A 26,831-nucleotide genomic window follows, 5' to 3' on the forward strand; every position below is an offset into this window, starting at 1 on the left:
ATCTATAATTTCCTCCTCCTGTATCTGATTTTTTACCCTTTCGTCCTCTCTTTCCATGTCTCTTGCTGTCTTTTCCCACAAGCTTAAGGCTTCAAATTGTGCGGCTCTAGATGGTGACTTTATTTCAGATAACATTTCTCTTAATCTGTCAATAATTTGCAGTTCAAAAGTACCATATTTTGGAAAACTCAAAGGACCCTCTTTCTCAGTAACCTTGCACCATTGGCGAATCCACAAACATGAAAACAATCCCAAATTCGTTACCATAAAATATGCAGGTGTTCCATCAGGTGGGGTCTCGTCACCGACCCAAATCGAATTTGTAGATTTACCTCTCAAAAGTGTCTTAAAACCTTTAAACAATTTCATTTCTGCAATAATTCAATCCAATATTTGTATTCAATTCCGCAAACGTCAAATTTTTCCCTCCAATCCTGTTGCAGTTTAAATTTTTGAAGATTTTCAACCAATCTCGATACGGTAATCACACAACGAACCTATCGCGGCACACTCTGATGTCACTATTCCCCCGCTCGCAGCGGTTCACCCTCTCATACTCACTCACACGTCCCTTTCATACGCTGAAATAACCGTTTGTCCCAAACGAGTTACTTCTCTGGCTGTCCGTCCACAGCCTCTGACTGTCCGTCCACAGTCTCTCGAAATTGTCGACCTCGGTTGGTTACTATCTGTCCCTGCCGGGCAGACAGATCGCCTCTGATAGGTTACAAATACTCAATTCCACCTACAACAACCCACGACCAGCGTCAGGTTGACACACTCATACATTCGCTCCCCCTATCTCGGTCCAGGTGATCGATGGTACCTCACGATCAATGGTCAACAAAATCTACCAGGGGTGTGTTCTACACCCTCTCGCTTAGGCTTCTCATCGCCTAAGACTTTCCCGGGCTGCGCGCGCTCACAGCCTGATCTCACAATCACTCAACATTCACTCCAACTCCGCAAAACATCACACATTCAAATCAACACCACAATCTAACACACTCCATGTAATTACCACAACCGCCATTACCGCAACTGGAATTACCACAACTGAAATTACCGCATACCACAATCTAATCCAATTCAATTACCGCATATGCCATTACCGCATACCATGATCTAATCAAATGCAATTACCGCAATATGCAATTACCGCAATCAAAAATTACCACAATCAGAAATTACCGCAAATGCGCTGCTCCCTATTAATACTCACACCTTCTTCAGTAACCGCCTTCTTGGGCCGCCTTCTAATACCGCTTTGCCAATCTTCAAGTTCTGGGCATTGGAATCAGGAATCAGGCTTTTTGGGGCTTGGGTCTTATTCTAACTTGGGCAATTTTTTTGTAGCTCCTTCCAGGGCATTAACCTAATCTCTGCTCCTTCTGGTCAAGGTGTTTAACCTTAACTCTGCTACCATCCTGTTGCAGCAGTAATCCCACGGTAATCTCGCTTTGGAAAATCTAGGAAATGTGACACCATTTCCTCTGATTACCGTTACCCGGATTTCCGCTAAAGGTCAATGGATCTTTGCCACCGTTTATGACCAGGGAGCTTCTACATAAACATGAGCAATTCATAAAATGCAAATAAATATTTTAGCCAATAATGAGAGTTATGAGCAGTTTTAAAGGGATTTATTTTCCAATCAAAATTTAAGAATCTGAATCTTCATTCAGTAGTCAGGTATCAATCAGGTTACAGAATTGATAACAGAAGAATTAGGTTAGCACAAAGCATCATAATTTGTAAACAGAGCGTTCCATAAAGGAAATAATCCCTATTCTAAGACAATGGGGCTCAAAAGATGTCAGTCAGAACTTCTGAAAAGTTCCAGAAACAAGAGTGAGTTAGCATAAGCCAATCAATAATGAATAATTGCAGAATCTCCCATGAAGGGAAACAAAGACTAGAGCAAATAAGCCTTGGCAAAGCCAATTAGTCAAAGCAAAAATCAGAATGAAACTAAACCTACATCTAATCTGCTTACGTTCTGCTCTCCATCAAAGGTCTGCCCTCTCCTTCACTGCATCTATAAATCACTTCTGCCCTCTCCTTCATTTCTGCGTCGGAGTCTGAAACTCTTCTGCAGCTTTGCGTCTCTAAATCTCTGTCTGTCTGTCTCTCTCAAAAGGCTCTGAAAGTCTTCCTGCCTGCATTCTTAAAAGCGTCCTCTCTCCTCCTCTCTTCTCTCTCCTCTGCTCTCCCCCTCTGCTCTCTCGAACTCCCTCTGAAAACTCCTAACTAGGAACGCGTTTATCAAATAATGTTACAAAGCATGTGATGTGACTTTCTCTTCCTCCAACTGTAATCCAGCATTCTCCAAAAGGATGCCTCCACCCATCTGCAGATTTCATACGTCATCTCTCAGACAGGCAAAGATCCTTCCCACGGTACATTCTGCATCTTATTTAATACAATTTCATCTCCTAACCTTCCTTTTAAAAGAGACATTTTATTTCTAACTACACACATAACATGAACTGCAAAATAACCTTTTTAAACTAAGCAAGAAACATTAAACTTGGTAATGCACTTTTGAAATACGTGATTTTCTGTTCTCACTAAAGCAAAGAATTAAATGAGGCTTTGTTCAACATTTCCAGCAACTAGAGAGATAAGGCTCAGACCGAGGTCACAGCTGCAAATCATGCCACTGTTCTCTTCGCACGGAGAGAAAAGCATTCCTTTGATTATCTTTAAGGTCGACAGAAACTAACAGACCAAGCTAAATCACGAGCTGGTTCTGTTTCTACATTATAAAATGTTGTGCTAATTCAAATGCAAATTATTTCTACTAATGCACATTTAACAGTTTTCACAAGTTAGAGTCACATTTTAAAAGTGAGAACAACATTTAACTAAACACATTTAAATCAAACTATGAATTACTTGCACATGGTTTACATAAATTGCTAAATTAAAGTGTCTGGCTGAAGTCTGTGAATTTCGAGAGCTCATGTTTTCACTCTGTGGCACAGAAATGTGTGTGTCACCTTTTAAATGCAGTTCTTTATTTCTGAAGCAAAGGCAGGGTTTCCATTAGTAAAGAAAGCGCAGGTTTAGGCTCTTTCACTTTCATACCCGCTGAGTTAGCTGAGGTTCCATCGTCTACATGTGTGGCATAGTTCCCTGTCTTCCCTCGCTGAGTTAGCTGAGGTTACATCGTCTCCATGCTGCTGTTATGTCACCTGGTTCCACTTCCAGAACCTCAGGGTGTTTGATGAGGAACAATTTCCTTTCTTTCAGCTGGAGCTTTCCTCTGGCTGAAATGTGTGTGCAATGGGGAACAGAACACAACCAAACACATCTGGAAGAGCTTGAAGAGTTTGCACTGGCAGACTTGGAGAGTCAAAGAACTGTTCATATAAAGCTTTATGAGGGAGATATGACGCAAAGAAATAAAAGTTAGGCGGACGCCCAGGAACACAGCACATGCAGTAATACCTGTGCATTCCATATCTTCAGTGCGCAGCGTCACATCATCTGCGACACAACATGGCGAGGAAGAATGAGAGTAGGGTGTCTGATGTATTCACTAGATAGAGCTGCTGCCAACATGTATCCTGCTACTGTTGTAAAGCATTCTGATGCCTTTGGGCCATGTCCACGCTGTATAAAATTGCAAAAATGAAAATAAATAAAATATATGACTTCTGTGTATTTAATTAAATACAAACTGTCACTTCCAGTTGTCACCTTTATGTACATACTCTTCAGTTCTCTACATCAGTGTTTGGAACATGCTCTTGAGAAGTGAATTTGGTAATACTTTCTGCAGCAGCAACCACACACCAGGGAGAGCAGGACAAACACAACATGAAGGAATGGAAATCCCCAAAACTGCAAAATGTGCCTTGAGCAGCAGTTTGGAGCGCTCAGTTTGAAGAATGCACGATACACAATTGTTGCCCATTGTTTGACCCCAAGCAGACCCTACATTTGTGAATCTTAAAAACGTCCATATCTGTGACGTCTAAAAACCCGAGTTTCCTGCCACAAAATGCTTTTTTGTGTTAAATGTATTCGCTCCTGGACACTGGAGGCGGAAGTTCTTTTAGCAGCCACCAGAGGGCGCCTCTCGCCAGCCGATGAAATCCACTGAGCACATTGTACGAAAGGGAGAAAGGTTTCCTTTTCCGGGTCAGCTGCGGCAGAGACAGCTGCAGCGGATGCTGACATCACTTGGCTTCTGCCTGTGTGAAGCCTGCTGCAGAGGAGGAAGGACCCCATGTCTGTCGGGCAGTTATCTTAATCTTCAGCCCCTCACAGACCCCAAATCTGCACCTTCCACACCCCAGCGTCAGGAGGAGCGGGCATCTGCCAAGTGCTCATCATGCGACATTTCTGTGTTTTCATTGTCATTATGTGTGACGTTTCAGTGATTCAGATGTGACGCTTTATCAGGGGTAGTGCAAATCAGTTCTGTGTTCTGCCCACAGATCTTCTGTTTTCACTGGTGTGAACTGTGCCTCCTGATTCTGGCCTGGCCCCTCCTAACAGCCACGTTCATTCTCCTGTACAAAGGGGATTTCACGATGATTCCTTTACTCTGGGGCCTGCATTGTACTGTTCCACTCTGGGACTGGCCGAGAGGCCTCTCCTGGGCTGACCTGATGCTTCTTTACCATGTCCCGGCTCAGGCAGGGGGGCTGCGCAGCACAAGAGGCAGTAACTTGGCTGGGGCAGCTTGGCTGTGCAGCACAAAGGGCAGTAACATGACAGGAGCAGGTGGGCTGTGCAGCACAAGGGGCAGTAACATGGCAGGAGCAGGTGGATTGCGCAGCGCAAGGGGGCAGGTGAGCTGTGCAGCACAAGGGGGCAGTAACATGGCAGGGACAGGTGGGTTGTGCAGCTCAAGGAGGCAGTTACATGGCAGGGGCAGGTGGGCTGTGCAGCACAAGGGGCAGTTACTAATTACGAGTCCAAAAACTCTAGACTCTAGCAGAAACACAACCAGGTCCTTGCCCAACCCTTGAAATACTAGGAAGGGAATAAAATGCAAGGGGCACCCTCATCCATGATCCAGCAGCAAGGCTGGATATAGGAGATATAATCTCCTAACCTAGATGTGCTGCCAATTCTTCGTCACAATTGTGCCCTATGGGAACTAAATTCCTATATTGAATAATCAATTTTGACTCGAGGCGTCTAAGATCTTGTGTTCTGTTGGCACCTCTCTCATTGAGTCTCACTGTGTCTAACACACAAAAATTCAAAAGGGCACTGTTCTGCTTATCACTTGTCACCATTTTTTATTGCGCGCAAATGCTCTAACACCCTTTTCTTTGCCTTATGTATTGTACTGCCTATGTACGCTTTTTGACATGGGCAGAACAAGGCATATACTGCAAATTCGGTGTTACAGGATGTGTGTTTCGTGATTTGAAAGCATATAGGTTGTGAAACACTGCTTCTAGGCCAAGTCCATTTTTAAAGTAATATTTCAGAAAATTGAATTTGATTTAATTGTAACAATGCAAATTTTATCCTGTTTTAGTTAAAGAATTAGCTTAGGGTTTTTTTCTAAATTATATGCACTGTGGTAAGGTGGTAGAATGTATTTGTGTATGTGAGATTAATATTTTTTCATTTTGTTTTCAGAGGACAGATTGGCTGCCATATGGAAGAATGTGAAAGAGCAAAAGTATCTTTTGATTTACCCACAAGGGCATGACTGTTTATAGCAATGAGATCGGTGAGGTTGACCTTTAATGAATTACATGCCGAGTAAGGAACAATGCTTTGTGATGTGTTAGTTGCCCACTGGGGTAATACGGACTGTACAATACAGAGAACACAGTAATAATGTTTTCACTGAAAAATAGATTGAAAGTTTTATTGTAATAAGAATGTTCCGCAATGAGGACGAATAAACCGTTGCACACCTATTCAGTCAATTGCTGTAAAATTGTGTAACACTGAACTTGCATTGATATGTTTCTGAATTTAGGGTTAATTTTATTCATTGCGAACTGTTATTTTCAAAGGTACAGCCGAGGACACTTGGGACTGTAATTCCAGTATGTTGTATTGAAAGACAGAGTGAAGTAACTCTAGTCTTTGAAGTCTGTTTTCACTGTCAACTTTGAAATAAGATCACATGTGTATTTAAATGTACACTGAATGTTCCTGCGGCACTTGTGAACAAGGGAGTCAGTCCCGAAACGTGTAGAGATGGCTTTTTCTGCAAAATAAATCACTGCGTTTAAAAAGCTTGAAGAGTCCGTGGCTGCTGTTTTTCGAAATTTGAAAGATACCAGCTTTGGTGCATATATATATATATATATATATATATATATATATATATATATATATATATATATGCAAAACAAAGATCCCATGTTTGGAAACGCACTCAAAATCAGATAATTATAGGCACACAAGCATTCTTCAGCTCTGATATTTATCTTTGCATTACGCGTTTCGGAGTGAAAATCTCCTTGATCACAGGCAGTCCACAGTACTGGCACAGTTTAAAGAAAAGGCACTCTTCCCAGCATGTTTTTTTATATTTCGTTCTTTAATTAGCAACAGGTGCATTCAGTGAGTACTGCATGCTGGGGATTGTAGTGCGCAATTGTTTTACTCACAGTGAGTTTTGCAGTGCCCTTTCAAAATTATTCCCTTGGTAGGTTCTATGCTCACATACTTGAGACACAACACGGATTTGGTATGTGAGCACAGAACCTACCAAGGGAATAATTTTGAAAGGGCACTGCAAAACTCACTGTGAGTAAAACAATTGCGCACTACAATCCCCAGCATGCAGTACTAACTGAATGCACCTGTTGCTAATTAAAGAACGAAATATAAAAAAACATGCTGGGAAGAGTGCCTTTTCTTTAAACTGTGCCAGTACTGTGGACTGCCTGTGATCAAGGAGATTTTCACTCCGAAACGCGTAAGGCAATGATAAATATCAGAGCTGAAGAATGCTTGCGTGCCTATAATTATCTGATTTTGAGTGCGTTTCCAAACATGGGATCTTTGTTTTGCATATATATATATATCTATCTATCTATCTAGACACTACGCTGTATTCTCGTTTTCACAAAACAGCAGACCGCGGACAACTTGATGCTTTCAGGTGGTGATTTTATTAAAAAAAGACGCCGACCAACTCGACGCGTTTCGGAAGTAAATCCCTTGTTCACGAGTGTCGTGGTGTTTTTCTAAGTGACATTTAAATAATCATGTGACTGAGAAAACAGTGAAAACAGACTAAGCGGTTCTGCGTTACTTCACGCAACCGCTAAGTTTGAACAATAAAAACAAACAATAATGATAGTGCAATGTTGTAAATACATATTTACATATTAGCCGTGTTAGTACTTACCCTGCTTCTTGTGTGGGTCAAGCCTTCCTTTGTGTCCTTTCCCAGTTCAGATCCTAGAACGCTTGTAGCGTTCTTAGTACTAGCACGTTACTGTTGAAGGGATTCCAGCTGGGGGCAGTTGGTGTCCGGTCAGCGGTTGTGGTGTACGCTTTGTCTGTGCTCTGCAAATAAAGATCCTGCTTTATATGGAAGAGACTCCTGCATTCCTTCGTATGTTTACTTACATCATTTTGGCGACGATTGGAGAAGCAGACCGGACGTAGGAGCGCACGAATTGGAAGTTTCAGAGCAGACGGACAACGAGCGACAACAACCAAGAAGAAGTCACGACGTGCGGCACGTAGTAGCGATGCCCTGAATCCGAATCTTTTACTGCGAAAAGAGGCTGTTCAGCGACATTTGGGAAAGAAATTGACGTCACGCCTTGAACTGTGAGTTTTTTTCGAATCTTGAGAGCGGTCACGAAGAGAAGCGCAGCCAGGCGTGAACGTAGCTCCACGTAACAGCGCGAGTGCGTAACCACACAGTGCGTTACTAGGCAACAAACCCAATGCGCGAATGAGGCAGTAGAGCGCGAGCGTTGCCTAGTAGCAGGACTGACTGTCAACAACAACTCGATACCGCGAGCTTACGCTAACAATCTCGCGCTATTAAGCGGCCATCTTAGATTGGGTTTGTGACATTTTAGAACAGCACAGAAGCAAAATCCACCGCAAGGGGTGGATAAGGACTATAAAGAAACGAGTGACTTTTCACGCACACAGTGGAAACTATCAAGAGTCCTAAACAAAATAGTATGTATATATAACTCCATACACAACCTGTTTTCGCAAAAGAGTTACACGAACGTAGTGTGTACAGTCACTTTCAGAATACTGTCTAACACATTATCTTTAGTGCAAACGGAGGCCAGCATGGCACAGCAAGCTAACCAACAAGTCAATGTGACTCTTCCACCTCAATTTCTTAGCGAACCAGGGGCCCCATCAATCTCATGGGAAGATTGGATACGTATGTTCGAGAACTATTTGGACGCCTTGGATGGTCAAGAATTTCCTGCTAAACGGAAGAAAGCACTACTCCTGACTGCCCTAGGCAAAGAGGGTCAACGAGAATTTCAATACCTTCCTCAAGCTTTACAAGCTAGTGGGCAGCCCATTCCTAATGAGTATAAAGAAGCTGTTACGAGACTGGAAGTGAGGTTTGGGAAAGAAGAGAACCTCGTAATGAATAGATATAAATTTTATACTCACAAACAGCGCACGGAAGAATCAATAGATGACTTTGTAGCACGCCTCAGGGAACTGTCGGTTAAGTGCAACTTTGGGGTAATGAATGACGAGTTGATACGTGATCAACTCATAGTGCAGTGCAACAATAAGAAGATAAAGGAGAGACTGTGGGCGGCTAAGAATCCGTCATTGAAAGTAGCTATAGATTTAGCCAAAGTGGTAGAAGAGTCAGAAAAATGTATAAAAGAGCTAGAAGGTTGCAATTCACAACAGGGTTTGATTTCTGTGGTTTCCGACAAATCAAACATTGAGTGTGAGTCAGGTCATGAAGAGACTGTAGCTGCGTTGAGTTACAAGGGTAAGAATCCCTTAAAGAAAAGTAATTTTGGGAAATATTCGAACGACAGAGGTTGTTGTTCTAGATGTGGTAGCAGTAACCATAAGTCAGACGCAAAGTTCTGTTTTGCGAACAATAAAGAGTGTCTCAAGTGTGGGAGGTTGGGACATTTCTCTAGGATGTGCAGGACGAAAGGAAATGCTAGTGTAGCTATCGTTGAAGATGAATCCAAAGTGTTAAAGCGTGATAAAGACAAAATATTGTGCGTGGAAGATGTTTGTGTGAGCAGTTGTAATGAGAAAAGAGAAGTGAGACCTAAAGCAGAGTTTGTGATCAACGAGCATAATGTAACTCTGATGGTCGATACGGGTTCAAGACACACAATTATTCCTGAGCCTTTATTCAGAGGCGAGTGGGGTAATAAACCCTTAAAGGAGAGTGATATCTCACCAACAGGTTACCAAGGAGAGAGGATAGACTTGTTGGGGTACTTTGATGCGGATATTCACTTTGAAGGAAGGTCAATCAAAGGGAAAGTTTATGTTGCAGTTGATGGTCCACCAATCTTGGGTTGGATTCATCAATATGACTTACATATAATAGTGAACCCCAGAGCACCCAATCAAGTCATGGTAGTGGATGAACACACTCTCAGTGACATACTCAATGAAGCAGGGAGTGTGTTTAGGGACGAGTTGGGAGAATTGAAGGGGTATGTCCACAAGATAGTCATGAAACATGACACAGTTCCCGTGCAGCATAAAGTGAGGAGAGTCCCACTTTCAGTGAAAGATGAAGTCAAGAAGGTGATTGAGGAGATGTTACAGGGTGGTGTCATTGAACCGGTAGAGGCATCTTCTTGGGTATCTCCGGTCGTCATCACGCAGAAGGCTGATGGCAAAATTAGGTTCTGTGTGGACTTGAGGTCATTGAATAGGTATGTTGTGGCTGATACTTTTCGCCTTCCAAATATAGGCGAGCTTGTCTCAACCTTACAAGGAGCCAAATTTTTCACGAAGTTAGACTTAAAGAGTGCATATCACCAAATCCGCCTTCATGATGAGTCTAAAGGACTCACAGCTTTCATTACCACTGAGGGCACGTTTCAGTTTACGAGACTCCCGTTTGGTTTAAGCTCTGCAGCTAGTGTGTTTCAACGCATGGTTTCCGAGATCTTTAAAGGGATTAAGAAAGCGGTGTTCTTTCAGGACGACATATTAGTCTTTGGAGACACTATTACAGAACACAACGTAGTACTTAAAAGTGTTTTGGGAAGAATTCAAGACGCTGGGTTGACTTTACGTAAAGAGAAGTGTCGGTTCCTTGTCCAAAACATAGAGTATTTGGGTTATGAGATTTCAGCTCAGGGAGTCAAGCCGAAGAAGGATTTGCTTGAGGCTATAAAGTTGGCTCCTCGTCCCATGGATAAGGAGCAACTCAGGTCTTTTATGGGACTCATAGAGTTTTACTCGAAGTTTGTGGAGAATTTTTCTAGTAAAACCATGACCCTAAGATCGTTACTCAAAAAGGGGGTGAAATTTTGTTGGAGTGCTTGTCATGAGGAATGTTTTAACTTGATTAAGAAAGAGTTGTGTCAGGCGAAAGTGTTAACCCCCTTCGACATCAGTCGTACATCCATATTGATGGTGGATGCCAGCGCCATAGGAATAGGTGCGATTTTGTTGTAGAGATGGCAGGAAGGCGAAAAGACTATTGCTTTTGCTTCTCGCACCCTTTCCTCATCTGAACAGAATTATTCTGTGATAGAAAAAGAGGCATTGGCTGCTGCTTGGGGTGTCCAGTACTTCAGGACATATTTGTGGGGAACTAAGTTCCAGCTCAAAACTTATCACAAGCCGTTGTTAAAGGTTTTGTCCCCAGGGGGAGCGGGAAAGGGTTCACCGAGATTGGCAAGATTGGCTTCAAAACTTCAGGAGTATCAGTATGACATCTCATATGTTCAAGGTTGGCGTAATGTACAGGCTGACTGTTTATCAAGGCTTCCTATTAGAGAGGATGTTACGTTGAAGGAGTTGTCTGATACGCATAATGATGAGGCTGTTGCCGTCATTCAAGATGTGGTAGCCTTGAGCGATGGTAGTTTCACTAAGGAGGAGTGGTTGGATGCCATGGAAAAAGACATAGTTCTGCAGAAGGTGATTGACTTGGTGAAATTAGGCTCCCGGCGGGAAAGTTGTGTCCAACCACCGGTGCGACCTTTCATTAAGGTGTTGGATGAGCTGTCATTGTATGGTGTTGGGATCTTAATGAGAGGCGATAGATACATTCCACCATACGGTTTAAGACTGAAAATTGTAAAATTGGCACATGAAGGTCATTTAGGGCAAACTCTCACACAGCGTAGGTTGAAAATGGATTTTTGGTGGCCTGCCATGGACACACAGGTGACTTCATGGGTGGAGAATTGCTCAGTGTGTAAGGACAGCGAAAAGAGACTCAAGATTGGGTCTAGTTCTACGCCCAGCCACATTGTTAGTCCGGGTTTACCATGGCATACCGTGAGCTTGGATTTTATAGGTCCGATGGACGAACTGCCTTTTAGTCAACGGTTTGCCATTGTAATAGTGGATGTTTACTCGAAGTGGCTTACTGTGGAATTCGTTAAGGACATAACCACTGACTGCACTATACAGTTTTTAAAAGGGATTTTTCTGAATGAGGGTTATCCTTCAATTTTAATCACAGATAATGGTACCCAACTAACGTCTCAGAAGATGCGTGTGTTTTTAAGTGGGTGTGGTGTGACCCATCACCGCACTTCTCTTTATAACCCGCAAGCGAATGGTGTGTGTGAGAGGGCTAACAGAGTGGTCAAGGGTATTATTCAGATGTCGTGTGTTTCAGGTGGGTTTGCACATGAAATGGTCAGAAACATGGTATGGGCCTATAGGACCACTGTTCATAAAGCGGACTTTAAGTCGCCTTTTGAACTCATGCGGGGAAGACGTCCTGGCACCAAACTAGCTCCCTCTTGGATTAAAAATTCGGCTCTTGGTTGTACTCAGCAAGAGACAATTGTTAAAACGGGGAGTACAATTTCCAAGGGTGACTTAGTCAAAGTCAAATCGGGGAGAGTGGCCAAGGGTCTTTCGAAATTTAGGGGTCCACATGTGGTGAAGAAGGTTTTTCAGCATTATGTTGTGCTTGACAATGGGGAGAAGTGGAATCTTCGGAGGGTGGCTTTGTATAGCACTCAAACGTAAGCATGTGAAAGATTTGACTTTCACACTGGGTTGTTGCGAGTCGCTTATGTTCACTTAAGAAATAACAATCAAATGTGATCCATACCCTCAATATAATGCCCGAGCGGGCAGGGCTTGCTAGTTAACATTGTAAATATGCTGCGTGAATATCCATTAACTCTCTGCGCATGTGGATAAACAATATATGTTAAAAATAATAAAGCCCCAGTGTGCAAATCAAAGATATTTTTGTTCTTTGGCATTTCTTCTCTGTGACCTGGCACCTTCCTCTGTAAAAAAAAAAAAACATTAATGAATATGTGAATACCTTAAAATATTATCCTTAACCTTAACCAAACCCCACAATGCATTAATACAATACGCTGTTTACAAAAGCAGTTGCTTTTCACTATTAAAAACCAGAATTGACATGACAGGAAACCCTAAAGCAGACAGAGAAAATGCATACATTACTTTAGCCTAAATGGACTGCCAATTCTTCATCGCAGTTATGGCCACCCCTAGAGAGCTCTCATGTCCCAGCATGCATTACTGTACAGTAGGATGCAGAAAACCAGCAGACCTAGCAGGTGAAGAACGGTCAGCAACGGTCAGGAGCAAGACCTTAGGTCCCTCCTGAAACCTCAGAATCATGTACAGAATTTCCCGGATTCTCTGTGGAGGAGGGGAAGCTTGGAGGAAAGTTGTGAACAGGAGGCACAGAGAGAGGTCTAGCTGCTACTTTGGCAGGCTGATGAAAAAGCCGAATTTTAACAGCAGAGATGCTGTGGCGTTCGGATGATGTGAATCCAGCTGCAGCCAATCGCCAAGGTACAGGGATAATGAGATCCCGGCCTGTGTAAATGTACTGTCAATACTTTATTGAAGAGCCTGGAGGCAGGTGTTAGTCCAAACAGGAGGCGACAAATTGGTAGTGGGTGGACTCCACCATGAATCGCAGAAACCTTGTGTGATACTACAGAATCAGTATGTAGAAATACATATCCTGCAAGTCGAAGGACACCATCCAGTCTTAATTCCAGCACCAAAAACACCCGAGCCAGTCACAGCCCCTTGAACATCCAATTGTCCAGGTGTTATTAGAACAATTTTTCCCCAACATGCTGTACATGTTCCCTTAAGGGGAAACTAAAGATGCTCCAAAGGTTGTGTGAGTGAGGGCAAGGAGGATGTGCCCACCTGGCTGCCTTTGGGCTTGTCCCAGACTCTGAACTACCTGATACATTGGTTGGGCTGATGGAAGGGCTGGTGCTGGTGAAAGGAGCACCCCTTGGAACAGCCTGAAACTTCCTGTACTGTCTAGGGCAGTCTCTGGCTGGAGATACTAGATTCCGACAGATGTCTCCATTTTTGTAACCTTTCCAGGGCCAATTCCATCTTATCTTCAAGTATGCAAGCGCCATCAAAACGCAAATATATCAGGTATGTTACCTGAGAAGCCAGTAGAGCGCAGACAGGCATGTCTTCTTAAGACAACTAAGGGCCTCATTTGAAAGTGGCCTGCGCCACGGAAGCATCACTATTTCTGACGCTCCAGCGGCACAGGCCTCGGCTTTGCATGGCCTCATAGATATGGAGTAGGCCATACTCTGCGTCAAGAAGGCATTCCATGGGCCTTGCTCAGGGATTTCCCACGCAACACCCACAGGTTGAGACACATATCAAGATCACAAGGATCGCATCAGAACTGTACGCCTCCCCAGGGGTGGCGTAACAAGGAGAAACAACTTTATTTCTCCTAATTTTTTCCTCTTTCTATGTGTGTTGCATTCTGAAGCACACATAGAAAGAGAAAAACGCCTCCATTAATGTCTTATGTCAATTAAGACAATCACGCATGCAATGCACGCATGCAACTGAGGCACCCTTGCACCATGGTGAAACGGTGTCTGCGTGGCGCTAGGCACCAATTTGTGCGCCGCCGGAGGCAGAGAGGACAGAAATACGCCGTATTTCATTCTTACAGCGCATTCCTGCCCTTTCCTTTTGACACAGGGCAGCGCTGCCCTTCGCCTAGAAGTAGTAATTGAGGCCCTTAGAGTCCATAGCCCTGGTCACAGAGTTGGCCATGTCCAATCTTGGCCTGAGGATTTGGCTGGTGAAATCCTTACCACCTCATTGAAACTTCTCACGCCCGTGGTCTGGCAGACTCAGCAGCACCATATTTGCCATTTCTCATAGTGCATGGGTGCACCTAGCTAGCAGGTACAAGGCATTCTTTGACGGCAGAGCAAGTCTCCAGGCAAATGGAAGAAGTGGTTCAAACTCAACCAAGGCAGGCTGCAGGATGTCTGTGAAGATACTCGAGTTGGCCTCAACTGTAGGAAGGGATAGTTGCAGTACCTTTGCTGCCTTTCTTAAGACTACAGGAGGTCCTCTCTGTGGGTGCTGGCCCAAGGGCATTCCATCACCCTTTCCTGGAAAAGTGTCCAAACTGCTGGCATTTCGAGGTGCCAAATAGTCCATGATGCCTGAATTTGCAGGTGGGAAAAAGTTGGCCATCCCACTGTTGTCATCACCATGATGGGGGAACAATCTGAAGAACCTGTATGTGATCAGAATCGGACCCAAAAATATTGTCTATAGTTTACCAATGCTCAAGGCTTTGCATAGCCCCAGGTTGGGTTTCGTCCCTGCATCTGTGGCCTCCTCTGCCAGTTGGCGTGCCCGACATCTAGCGTGCATTAATATACTTTGTGTTTGTGGCTAAGGAGCTTGTGGAAGAACAGGAGCCCATGGTGGCGTCTGTACCACTGATGGCAGGATTACTGGCAAGGTCTTTGGTGGTGGTGCAGCTCTGGCGGGTCTCAGTGATTGAGTAGTGCCAGCGAGATATCCACCCCAGGGCATAGCTTTACGGGGTGTGACACCCCTGAAAAATGCCTTCTTGCCTTGGTAGTTGGGTCCAGGGGCCCTAGTCGAGTCTGCCATCTCTGTTTCGCTTTTTAGGTCTCGCCTGACCCAGCGCTTGCACTCGTCTGGCGAGACTTTAAGTAAGGGCTTCAAAAAATGCTACCGCCGACCTACAGCTTGCGTGCATGTGTGCGGGCGCGCGCTTTAGCAGAGGCGCCATATGGCATTCCTCATGCTCATTAAGCGCATCGTTTGCTGCGCGCTTGATCGCTATCGCGATCACTTTCACTTTTGCGAGCACGCGGGCAGGAAGCCCTTCTAATTTGTCTGTGTATTCAACAAATTCTAAACCATGAAAATTTCAACTCCTAAATGATGAGTGATAATCAGTGTTGTTTGAGAGCCCCCCTCCCCATTCTGAAAACAAGTTCTTTGACCCTTCCATGTCCAGCAACATCGACATTCCACATGAACATAACATGATTTCATCACTTTGAAAGTGCCTTCAGACTTCAAGAAGAATTTAATAAAAAATTGCAGTAAAATGCCATTGTATAACTAAGGGGCTGTCCATTATTTAAAAAAAAGTGTGCAAATACTTTGTATATCGGTGTGCCATTTATCCATCGGCACCGAAAAACATCTGGGACAGTATCTTAAAAGTAAACAATGTTCAGACAGCCATCTGGAGAAAACTGCGGGCAAAAAATAAAGCATAACCATATGGAAAAACAGATTTGTATCTCCCCTTCAGCAGTACAGCTTCACTGTGCTATGCTTCACAGCAACACCTGGCTCTCCTTGCACAGCCACCAAATATGGGCAGTGTCAATAAAGCTTTCCACTGCGTGGGTAAATGGCAGCTTCACACAAGTAGCGAGGAAGACCCGTTTGTCTTGTCTGACATGAAAACAACTGAAACACAAAGCAAATGCTAACAAAAGCTCATGTTGTTCTTGAGCCTGGAGGAAACTTACCATGATAAATGAAATATTTCAAAAATAAAAACAATAAAACTACCAGCAAAAGGACAAATAATGATGTTCCCACTAGAAATTAATTGCTGAAAATGTTAGAACGAGGGAAACAACCAAAGATGTTTATTTTCCCCAAGTAAGGTCAAGCTTTGCAAATATTTAACGTATTTTTATTAGTTTTGTTGCTTTTAATGCAGTCCTCCTAGCATCAAAACATACAAATCACTGCTAAACAGACAACAACGGCACGTACCGCTACCAGTCACGATTCGAAGAGTGCTTTGTTCCGTGACAATATTGAAGTAGTGTTGTATGTTGCAAATACACAGCCACATCAAAAAAGAAATTAGCAACACCGTCCGTAAAAGACCAAGGCACACAGTTGGGTCAAATTTTTACGGTGACCAGATTCTCAAAATAACAAGCATTGGCATAGCCAATAGGTCTCGCTTTTGGGACCTTATAAGTGTTCAGTTATCCAGCATAATATCCTTGGTGCAACAACATCAACTGTTGCATGGCTAAACACTTATAAGGTCCCAAAAAGCGAGACCTATTGGCTATTCCAATGCTTGTTCTCTTTGTGAACCAAGAATGAAAGGCAAAACCGAGACCTTTGACGTAAATGGGAAAGCGAGAGACAGAGATATCCATCTGGTTGTCAATTTTCAAAATGTGAAACCAGATTACCTACAATGAACACCGGCTTCTCTGCTTCTCCAACTTGTGTGACGCTAGGAAAATATTATATTTCACAGAGCTTCCTTTTTTAACTATCACATACGAGTGCACTTTTAAATACTCGAGTTCAGGATGTGCATTGTACAAGCACCTCTTATATTTGATATAGTAGGCTGGAATGTTCCTCCATCTATAGTAAGAATCTGGGCCACGTTTAGGGTTTACATGACTACTGACTTGCCTCTTACATCACTAATGGCGTTACCATTGGGGGTGGCGAGCCATGAATGTTTCTAAAACCTCTTAACAAATGTCTGTCTATGCAGCGCAATATTCTGGAGTACTAAAGTGAAACACTTCTGCATATTAAAGAAACCAAGAGATTGTATCGAAGTTTTGCATTATGTGTGTTGCACGATGTAAGAGCCAAATGTTTTCATGGCTCAGCTCGTGCACAGACTTAGAGACAAGCCGCGCCCATGGCTAAGCTCATACTCGGCTCCACTGTTTTTTTGCCTGCAAGCCCTCCTCTATTTCTGACTCAGGCTTAGTACGTAGGGCCTTTCAGTCACTTGGTAAAATAATCTGTAAAAAGATAGGGAACAGAAACATAAAGCTCTGGCCACGTGCACCCATTTGACATCTCTGCCATCAAGCCTTCTTATGTTGTAGATGAAGAAGAGGCACCACAGGGCAGGGACTCCAGGCCGCTGTGTGCTACGTGACCATAGTCATGAGTTCCCAAGGTGAACGATCGTTCCCAGGTCGGACGGGCAAGGGCACAGCTTCGGTGGAGCTGTTGGGGTGTGACACCCCTCAAATGCATTCTTGGTTTGGTGGTTGTGCCTGGGGACTCAGCCGTGTCTCCAACGCCTGTGTTGGTATTTCTCATTGTTCTCATTTCACTTAAAGTTTTAAACTTGTTAATTTTTGGGATCGGATCCTAAATCTACATAGTGACTCTTTATACCAAACAAGCAGTAACTCTGCACCCATAGCAGCACTCCTTGAATGCGTGCAAATGTACTCATTCTTAGGGCTCGCGCAGCGAGAGCCCTTTTGTGTGGGGTTCAGAAACGGAGACTGGAATTGCACACACTCGTGCGTGTGCTTTTCCTTTTGTGGCCCACTATTGGCCTTTGCGTGCGTGTTTTTTACTAAGACAGCACGCAATAGGCCAAAGGCGGTCGCATTGCTACGCCCATGGCCTATTGGTGTCTGTTACTCGCACCAAAGGCCATGTGGTTTCAATTATCGTGCCCAGACAGGGACGCGATAATTGAAAACACATGTTCGCTGTGGCGCGCACCCACCACTCGCGGGCGTAAAGAAATAGATGTTTTTTTCTATTTCTTTACTTTTGGTATCATCGCGGCACCCGCGCTTTACTTATAACATTCAAAGTAAAGCGTCGGTGCCGCGATGCTTGTTTTTTTTAATCGAACGGGAAAAGTTCGTCGAGAGGAAGGGTATGTTGGCAGTTTTGCTAGATTATGGTTAACATTTTTCATTTCGTAGTAGATGTTATAAAAAACTTACGCCATGCATTAGACATCGCTAAAGCGCACCGTAGAGGTATTTTGTGGGGTGTGCATAAAGTCGTTTAAGTTTGATATGGTTTACGGAACGACCCGGAGAGCAGGAGGTTGGTTTGTCGATGCTTTTAACCTTTCACGTTTGTTTCCAGCAAAACAAAGATTGAACATGCTGGTCTCTAGATACTGCTGTTTTCAACTGTATAATACTTTGAGCGGCAGGAGTTCCGGTGGTAAAAGTGACTGTGAAATAAATGTTACATATGTGATGTAAAAATAATACTCTGTATACAACTCGATAATGTGTAGTAAACTCGTGCTCCAAATCTTCATATTTACTCAGTTCACCCACAAACAAGTGGGACTATCATGTACCGTAGGGTCTTGTAAAACTTGCTCCTGTAGTAACTGAAACGATGATGGCTTGCTGAAAAGCACCATCGCAGCAAAACACGCGCCTCGTATTTTAGGCTGCTTGATGTGAGGTGAAAGAGTCGTACGTCACCCGTAGGTTGTATTTTGAGACAATTCCTCTGAAGCGACGCTTAGCTGTCCTATATATACGCCAAACTTAAATAACCACATCTTCAGAGTATGCGTGTTCAACTGTCAATAGCGCATCGACGCTTAGCATTTAAAGAAATTATAAACTAACGAAATCCTCACGACTGACCTCAGACTGTGAGACTTTACAGTTGGCCTTGGTCACACAATTTACTCTAACTCCCTTTCAAGCAATGCATTTCAACGGGGATTTGCAACTTGTGTGTCATTTTGAACGAAACATTAAAATGTATCCCAGTTCCTACTACTGAGAAGCGATGATCCCCCCTCATGGAGCGAGACGCATGCTCTCTGCAGCTCGACTCCTACATCGGATCCTTCAGCTGCACATCGGTGCCATTGGCCACCCCCGATTTACTCTCCGCCCACTCTGGGTAATGTCTACCAATGGGAGGTTGCTCAGCTATTCTGAGTCCAGAACGGCCTAGTGCTGCTCAGACAAGTTCAGCCCTCGAAGTTGCAGAACTTACCTGTCGCCGCCAGGCAACTGGCCAGGCCTTTTCTGTGGGGCGTCAAGAATCGGTGGGTGTGCAGCAAGGTGTAGACTGCCACACACCGGCCCACCTCAGGTGTAGCTCAACCTATTTCTGCTTAGGGAGGAAGAAACAAGACCTCGACAGTAGACATTTCGGGGTGCAAAGCTTGAACACAGCACGCCGTTCCTCTTTCTTAGACAGAGGCCATAAGAAAGCACAGCTGCTGAGTTTTAAGATTGCTTATGTATGGCATTTCTATGGTTTAGTGTGCTTATGTATGTCATCTTATACGGCTTATGTGCGACAATGTGAGTGACAGTTTATTGATAGTAGAACGAAGCAGATATGCTCATATACAATACATTTCGGAAATGACCAAGATCATTTTTTTTTTAAAACTTTATTTATGCTTTTTTTCACACAAAGACAGAGAAAGAGAAAAAGTATTTGCATTTCGAATGACCAAGATAATGCTGCAGAGCGCAGAATGTTTAGGCTGGCTCTCAACAGTAGTAGAACTGTGGCTTATAATTAACAATAACCAAGCCATGTGGATGCTTTTTCAAATCCATGAAGACTCAGTCGTTTTTTTGCTGCAAATGGAAGAGTAAATAATCGCATGTTGAAAAGCATTTAAGGAATTGTAAATATTAATTTTTCAATGGAAACAACATCTACAGAAAATTGTGCCATATCAGTATGCCTAGTATCCATGCAGAGAGCTTACTATGCCAATAAGCCAACATCTATCCGATAATGTGTTCAACATGTTTATTTAGTCTGCATTCATAGGCCCAAGGCAAGTATCATGCCATGCAGCTATCACATTCTGTTAGATCGAGTGTCTGCGAGGCAGGGCTACAAATCCTCACAGACCAAACCCTATTCTATCAGGATACGCTTTATTCGATTTAAAAAAGATATTAAACCATAAAAGCAAAAAACATGGTAAGAAAACGTACATTTCATCAGTATGATTTGAGTTAAAAAATGTGTTAAAATAAAACTCAGACAATTTAAAACAAGCATTTGCTACGCAATAGGTCTCGCATTATTTAAGTTTGAGCTATTGGCATTGCTAAATAATGCAACACCAATAGCTCAAACTTTAATAATGCGAGACCTATTGCATTTCAAATGCTTGTTGGAATTCCCATTGGCAAAAGTGCGCTTGGAACGCTGCACCAGCCTCAAGTTCCTGGCGTCCTACTGTCAATCAAACACCCAAAAGGTTACAGGAATGATGGCTTGCGAAGACTCTTAACTGCTGGCAATTGCTCGGGTAGCATTCCAACCGATTGTTTTCCCCCCACAGTGACACTCTAAACAAATGCCTAACGCAAATCAGTATGGACTGTGTTCCTCAAGGAGGCAGTCATTCTCGAACATTCGTCATTACACCCCTCCACCTGGCAACCCATTGCTTTTTTTAGTTGGAAATTTGAGATTTCCCCCCTCCCCCCCGAATCTCGCTAACTAAACTACACCCCTGTATCCACCGGCAGTAGCCCAGTCGGGGGCCCCATCGGCGCATAGGCATGCCAGAGGGAACCGCTTCGTTCCTGAACAGTACCAGGAGGACCTGCAGACACTGAGTTGGGTCAGTGGCAGGCGCAGCAAACTCCAGGCACATTGGGGGATTCGCCAGCATGAGGGCCGGTTCTGGTATTTGGGACAGAGCCGGGAACACAGTTGGAACAGGTTCCCCTGCCAGAGTACTACCATCAGTTCCGACTCAGAAGAGGACTGTGCTGGACAGGGAAAGTATCTGGACTTCGAACAAAGTTTGAATGTTGAGTCATGCCATCAGTCGTTATTTTTGCGTTTGTTTTTCTTGTACTTTTATGAGTCAGAGTACAAAGAAGAACACGTATCCAATCTAAACCTCAAGCGCCATCAACAGAGCCTGGTCCTGTGTTGAGCCTGCCATGAAACGTTTTGCCTCTTGCTCCTTGACTGCCATTGTGTACACAAAGCTGCACTGTTCACACGACTTAGAGTTGTGCCTTGGCCTCATGCCCCACAGATCTTGAGAGGGTCTGAAATGGACTTCTGCCCATGGCAGTAATGACCGGGCTTAAAGCCAGATTTTTAGGGCAAGATATCCCTTGTCAGAACCCTTTTCAGTGGGCCACGGGGCAAGCAGGAGTTACTGGGCCCGCCCGTGGTGGCTGAGGCCTTTCACTCCGGATGCCCCATGGTCTGACTTGCTATAGATCCTGCTCAACCGAGCCAAGCACCTCTTCTACACCCAACTCTCAGGGAGCGTTAGACGAGCAGTCAAGGCTCCTTCGAGGGGGGGAGCGTAGATACAGATCAGGGAACTTGACTCATAACTTAACATGCAAGCAGCGCAAGCAATAAATCAATGTCCAATCAAGTACTTTTTTTATATAAAAAGAAGTATATTAATTATAATTCTACACATACAAAGGTAAACAACATTTAAAAGCAATACACTTTCTCCCTTGAGGTCAGGACTCTAGTAGTTATCAAACCACTCCCTGTCCTACTAACTTTAGTGCAACAAGTACGATGTTATTCCCCATTCACTAATGACCACATCCAGGAAGTGTGAACTATTAGGCCATGCTCAAGTGTTCTCCTCTCAGACTCCTTTCGGAATTTGTCACAAGTGTCTACGGGAATCAGTACTGATGGCAGTATGTCCCTCGGGGCCCAAAAGGCCCAGTTCATGTCCTACCCGCTCTGGCGGTATGGAACCCTTCAGCGTCGCAGTAAAGTTCTGCTGTGGATCAGCAAAGGCAGGCTGCGTACGATCACACGCAGCACCACCCAGCAGGCTGTCTCCGACGAGCCGCGCTATCAGCTTGTTCTAGCATACAGGGATGTTTCCACTCTGGTGCTCGCACAGTAAGTCACATTTCCCTTCTCGTGAGGGAGGGGAAGGTTGATCTTCTTGCTCCAACAGGGTTCCGGCAATGTTGGACTTGGGCTTCCAACATTGCAGTTTGCAATACGCGGGCCAAACCTACCTTGGTCACAGCAGCAGTTTCTCAGTCCTGGGCTACAGGCCACACCTTTGGCCTCTGCGTCTCCGGCAGCCCCTCCTAGCATATGGGGACCGCCATGGCACTCACAAGTTTCGCCATGCTGACCTGATGTGGATGTTCATGGTGGCCCCCTACTTGGCACACCGGGCCTCCCACCACGAGGTTGTGCAGGCCTGGTACCCTCCATACAACCCTTGCGTCCCCTCCTGGCACAGGGGGGGTCGCTGAAACAGTCCAGCACACAGTCTTACAAATTGCACAGAGAGTACTCACAATAGGGCTCCCACAGACCTTGCTCTTTCCAACGCTCTCCTATCCCTCACAGGGCACATTGGTCTTGGTGAGGAGCAAGGCTCTGGTGCTCCAGGGCAGGTGGGCTTGGTTTCCCTGGGTGATGTCCCCTCATCCAGCAGGGAGACTAGAGGGCCTGGGCCCCCAGTCCTGGTCACAGACAGAATCTTGCAGAGCTCCCACTTCTCACACAGCCATCTGGCTACTCAGCAGATGACAAACTTTGTGGTCTCAAACTCCCCTCCTTATAGTCCTTTTAAAGATACAAAATGTAATTTAGTGTCTAAATCTTTGAAGTTTTATTGTGGGGTTCTGCTTCTTTTAAATAGACATCTTTCTCCTTTCTTCTTCCTCCTGAAGGATGTTTGTCACAGCAGGTAGGACTCTGAAGCTGATTAACACACAAGATTCATGGACGTGACGAGAGTTCACATCTGTATGTCAGCCACAGTGATATGCACATCGAAAGGTTAATTCTGGGCTCCTAGCCCTATTCTTTATCTTTCCCTTATGAGCCCGATCTCTGTCTTCCCGAGATGTGTCCAAGCCCCTTCCTTGAATAAAGAGTCCTTTGAAATGCCCACAGAGAGCCTGGCCCCAGCTTACAGGAAAGCAGCTATACACAAATCTAACCTGGGGGATTCCTCTACTCTTTGTTTTCCACCAGGCAGGGCTCAGCTTCCCAAAATGGAACCCAAGGCCCTCCATGTATTGTACCAGTGCAGGCACTCTTGCAAAGAGTACACATCCAGAGGAAACTTACTGCACAGCACTGTTATCGTTTTGTATTATGCCACCAAAAGCATAACTACATGCAGCAAACGCCTTCAGTTTGCGCTCACTGCTCAGTATTGCAGCCTTTCAGTATTGTTCTAGTGTGTGTTATTTTAAAAACACACACTCCCAGCACACACATATTTACCATGTGTGCACTGCACCACACTTCACTTGTTGTGAGCACACATACCCTCAGCATGTTTCCATCACACACCCTCTTCCACATCTATCTGATGCAGGCCAGGGGTGAGTTAAACACACAGCAACGGAACTTTTAAAAAGGGAGTTGAGCCGGTCAGCCTCACTCCAGTGACACTACTACTTATGAGTAAACGGTATGCTGCCACCACCGCGCTTGTGCTGCTCCTCTCTTGGTGAAGGCAGTAGTCTTTTACCACTATGAGGGCAGCGATTTGGGCACCCCTCCCAGTCAAACAAGACCACAATCTTTGAGACAAGTCTGTGTCAAGACGCACACGCATGACTCGATTTTGCCTGTGACAATCAGCATTAGGGATCCACACAAGAGTACAGTTGGGCAATCAGGGCAGGGGTACATGTCCCTTACCATACAGAGAATTTTTCCGTCTTAACGTCCCTTAAGCACTGCAAAAAAAGGCAATTTCTGTGAAACAATTCAAAGAGGGTAGTTCCAGATCTACATCGAAGGGCGCAGAAAAAAGGAGCTAATGCTGGGGTGCTGCATGGTTCCAGTGCGGTCACATCTGTGGTGCAACCAACGTCGAGACGGGAAATGACCGTGCCAATTGGCACACAAGAGCTGTATAAAAATTTCCAAACGCAGTCTGGCACCTGGGGATATTCAGAGGTTAAGGAATCTACAGGATACACATTTTGGGTGGTTATTTTCCTGCCTACTTCTACAGTTTCAAATCTGTGCCTCGTACGTGTTCCCATACTCCAGTTCTCTTTACCTTTCGTTCTATTCTGTTTTCCTTTGTTCTGTCTCCATTGTACATTTCCGTCACACAGATACAGAAAATAAACTGTCTGTTTGTTGTCAGTCCTTGTTTGGGGGCCACGAGGCAAACAGAGGGTACTAGGCCTCAGCTGTTGGGGTAATATGCCTCTGATCATCCACTGTCCCTCCTAGTATGGCTCTGCAAACTGGGCCAAGTACAACTCCTTCAGCAAGAGACTCACAGTGGTAGCGATGGCGAGCAGTCACTGGCCTCTCATCTCAAGGAGGTTAGTTTACGGACGCAACAAGCTTAGCGCTCAAACACGCAACAGTATATTAATTTGATTGTCCATCCCAGTGTGTATCTTTATAAAAGAGAAGTACTTTGATACACTTTAGGACATAATAAGACCCTCTAGAAAAATTCAAGTAGTTAGAGTCTGGCACAGGGTCACTGTCCTATGGTGCTCCATGCCCCCTCATTGTCTCTCCTTCCATGTTAGATCATCCTCTGGTGTGGGTCTAAGGCACAGGTGCAATGCTCCCCCATCTCCTGTAGTCTTGTGCTCAGTTTCGCAATCTTAGCTCGCTCACCAATGAGAGTCCAGACTAGGCCTTGGTTAAGCCTTTGGCTACTTCAGTCTGCGACATCCTATCTGTGGGGAAGCTGCAAAGGCTGCTGGTGCACCAGCCCTTCACTCTGATCCTGGGAGTACATGTTTCAAGGTCTAAGCACTTCAAGTCTGTTCGAGCACAAGGGCCACAGGCATGGTAATCGTTTTTTGGTGGCACATTCTGGTCGGGCACACTTGGGCTAAAGCCACGGGCAGTGCCACGGACAAGCAGCAGGCACGGTTGGTCGGAGTACACCATTCGGGTACATCACAGCAGTGGATCCTCCGCTCCAGCTCGGTTGACAGGCTACGAGACTGGAGCACACCAGTCTCTGGAGGGTGGACCCTCAGCTTCGGGGTCACCGTGCTTGTCCACAGTGGCCGTCAGCATGCTCACACCATTCCTCTTCTCTCAGGCAGGTCACCTCCAGGTGTACGGAGACAGTTGATTCCTTCAGATCAGACTCATGGTGTTGTGCCCTCACCACAGGGAAGCTGGCTGCGAGGCCAACACCAGCTCTGCGTCTGGCGTACTCTTCTGGGTACTTTGTGGAGCCCCCGCCACACCTGCTTGGGCAGAAAGAATATGGAATTGGAGCAAGTAGGCCAACAGCTCCCATGTTTATAAAGGTGCAGCAGATGTACATTGGTCTGCACTTGCAGAACCAGTTTGTGTCTGGTCTCCTTGTATGTGTTCTTCTCAGTGTAGGAAACTGGGTTGTTGTTGCAGTAGCTCCTCACTTTTTGCCTGGTATTTAATGCAACTTTGACTGAAGTGTACTGGGTTCCTGCTTACCAGGTCCCCAGTACCAGTGTTCCTTCCCTAAAACTGTACCATTGTTTCCCCCAACTGTCAATACTTTTAGCACCCTCTGTAAGTCCCTAGTAAGTGGCACCCCTGGTAACTAGGGCCTGGCCTACCAAGGAGGGTCCCCAATGGCTGCAGCACGAATTGCGCCACCCTAAGGGACCCCTCATCAAACTCATGCGGGACTGCCATTGCAGGCTGCGTGTTGTGGTGCAGACAAATGTGAAAACAAGACATGGCACTAATCCCTGTGTGTTATGTCCCCTAACACTGCATGTAATATTTGTAAGTCAACCTTACAGCCCTCAGGCATGTGAGGGCATACCTGTAATAGCATATATGCCCCTGTGCTGGTCAGTTCTATTACTGTCAGTGTAAATGTACAGGGAGGCCATTTTAGAACATGTACAGGACACTGTTGAAAACAAGTTCTCCAGCTACATGATGGCTTTACTGAAAATAGATAGGGATGTTGGGTATAAAACATCTCGTATTAATAAACTCACACTGATTCCAGTTATGGATGTATTAATACATGCACCCAGAGGGCCCCTAAAAGGTGCCCCCTGAAAACCTACCAGCCTCTGATGTGTTGGCGGACTAGTTTCTGCCAGCCAGCCACCAGAGACAGGTTTCTGACCTCCTAGCCTATCTGGGGTGGGAAAGGGTGTTTATACCCCAACCCACAGGATGACCTACTAATTAGCACTCCAAAGCCGGTGAGCTGTAAAGAAGCTTCCGCCACTGAAATGCAAATCCAGCTCCCCTCACAGGAGAGGAGGCCGACCCCCTTTGTACAGGAACCTTTGGCACATGGACAGGCCGGAATATTAGCTAGTCAGGTAGGCGTGCCCACCCCTAGGCTAGTACCACCCCCTAAGGTGGCCTAACCTGATGTGGGTATAGCCTTTCAGAAGTGGCCATCTTTGTGTTGGCACCCTTAGGACCTCTGGGACAGGGTTACGCCCACTTCCCACAAGAAGTGGTCATATAGGGGGCATAGTGACCCCAGAAGTCAGTAGCTCATTGGCTACAACCCTACACTCCCCTACTACTCCTAAATTCAGTATTTAGAGGAGGCCTGTGGCACCAGAACATCAGATCCGGCAGACCTGAAAGAAATAGGAGGACATGAAGAGTTGCAATTGCAAGAACAAAAGACCCAGCAACTGGCCTGGCGC

This window comes from Triturus cristatus, chromosome 1_1, assembly GCF_964204655.1.
Source record: "Triturus cristatus chromosome 1_1, aTriCri1.1, whole genome shotgun sequence".
NCBI classification, from domain to species: Eukaryota; Metazoa; Chordata; class Amphibia; order Caudata; family Salamandridae; genus Triturus; species Triturus cristatus.